Below are 2,092 nucleotides of genomic sequence, written 5' to 3'. Positions count from 1 at the left end.
GTTAAGAGGGCTGGAGAGTAAACAGAAGGGAGAGGGAGAGTGGGGGGGGCAAGGTTAAGAGGGCTGGAGAGTAAACAGAAGGGAAAGAAAGGGAAAGGGAGGAAGAAAAAAAAACAGAAAAGAAAACAGCCGAGGGAGGGAAAAAGAAATAAAAGAAAATGAAAAATTCTTGTTTCTAACTCTTAAAGTGTGACTCCCCTGTACTCTGTCAAGATGCCAACCTTCATGCCTTGCTCCTCATCAAAGTCCTAATCCACAGGCATTTCTGTCCCAAAGTAAGGAAACAACTGCTCTATGTAATACACTAGAAGCTGAAAAGATCTCGACCAAGGTTAAAGGTAACATAAAAAAAGCAAAATAATTAAGTTTTTCTAAGTAAACTTGCTTTAAAATACCCAAAGGCATGATAAAATGCCAGGATCTTAACACTTGGTATCTATTTCCTAGGTTCATTTGCACAAAGCCAGGAAGATTTTCCTATTTGAGTTCTCTTTATTTCTTTTCTTTTTTTCATGCCTATACAAGTTCAATAAGTATTTGAGCAATAACCAGACTCCTTTCAATATAAAAATGATTTAAAAAGTATAATTATGTCATTAGTAATTAATAATATGAGCTGGCATGGTGGCACATGCCTTTGAACCCAGCACTTGGGAGGCAAAGGCAAAAGGATCTCTGTGAGTTTAAGGCCAGCAAAAAAACAAAACAAAATTAATGTCACTGTAATCAACATAAAAAAATTTAATGATGGGGGGGGGGTGGCGCACGCCTTTAATCCCAGCACTTGGGAGGCAGAGGCGAGCGGATTTCTGAGTTCGAGGCCAGCCTGGTCTACAGAGTGAGTGCCAGGACAGCCAGGGCTACACAGAGAAACCCTGTCTCAAAAAACCAAAAAAAGAAAAAAGAAAAAAAAAATTTAATGAAATAACAAATGTATATAGAAAGTAGGAAAAATATAACAATTTAATGCCCCCAAATAAAATTATTTTTGTATTTATTGTGCAATAAATTTGGTCCCATCCCGGCCAAACATTGAGTAAATAAATAACTTTTCAAAATTCCACCAATCAAAATAATAATGGTTTCAAATACTATAAAATGCTTTCTTTTGAAGCTTACTTTTCCAGCTTCTAACTAGCTTACTTTTTTTTTTTTTTTTTTTTTTTTTTTTTGCTTTTTTCGAGACAGGGTTTCTCTGTGTAGCCCTGGCTGTCCTGGAATTCACTCTGTAGACCAGGCTGGCCTCGAACTCAGAAATCCACCTGCCTCTGCCTCCCAAGTGCTGGGATTAAAGGCATGCGCCACCACCACCCAGCCTGGCTTACTTTCTTATCAACATGTTCAAAAAACCAGAAATTTAGCCTCATGCTCTCTCATAATTTATCCTTCTTTCTATCACTACTCAGAAAACAGGAAAATGGCAACTTATTGAATGATCATAGGAATCATAAGTTTTCCCAACATTTCCTAAAAACAGTACATTTTAGGAGTCTAGAAGTGGTACACATTTTGTTTGTATGTTCTTTATGACTTTTTAAGTATATGATTTAAAAATTCTTCAAATTTAAATTTACTGTTTATAATTCTAAATAAAGACTATTGTTTTGATTTAACCAAAAGAATCTAATGTTCATCTGCAAAACCACACATTAGCTAAAACAACTGCAAGAACAAGGGTATTTTAACTAGACAGTACAGAGCAGCATTGTAAGTACACTTAGCTACTATCTAATGCAGTGTGTGACCCTACAACGCCTTGAAGCTCTGAGGACCTTTGTTCCAACCCCACTTGGAAAGTGGTGGCTGCACTTGTCATCGTTGTACTGGGAGGTAACGATCCCCAAGGTTTACTAGTCAGACAGTCTAGTATAACTGCTGAGCTCCAGGCTCATGAGACCCTCTCTGCAAAGGTAAACACTCCTGTATCTGTAACACACACGCACACACACGCGCACACACACACACAATTTATCAATTTTGAAAGTCAATTAAAAGATACTTAGGCTGGCTGGCAGTGGTGGTGTATACCTTTAATTCCAGTTTTAGGAGGGCAGAGGCAGAGGGATATCTGTGAGTTCAAGGCCAGTCCCAG

The 2,092-nt window shown here is 38.0% G+C and overlaps 1 protein-coding gene across 1 annotated transcript in view; it reads right to left on the bottom strand.

The window, feature by feature from the left end:
• Atf7ip (activating transcription factor 7 interacting protein) overlaps positions 1-2,092 on the bottom strand; it is an 86,641-nt gene that overhangs the window by 80,187 nt on the left and 4,362 nt on the right. The gene's annotated exons all lie outside the window — the stretch shown is intronic.

The sequence above is a fragment of the Mastomys coucha genome, unplaced genomic scaffold (genome assembly GCF_008632895.1).
Source record: "Mastomys coucha isolate ucsf_1 unplaced genomic scaffold, UCSF_Mcou_1 pScaffold20, whole genome shotgun sequence".
Classification (NCBI taxonomy): Eukaryota; Metazoa; Chordata; class Mammalia; order Rodentia; family Muridae; genus Mastomys; species Mastomys coucha.
The sequence above is the reverse complement of the archived record's forward strand: the minus strand, read 5'-3'. Positions and strand labels throughout refer to the sequence as shown.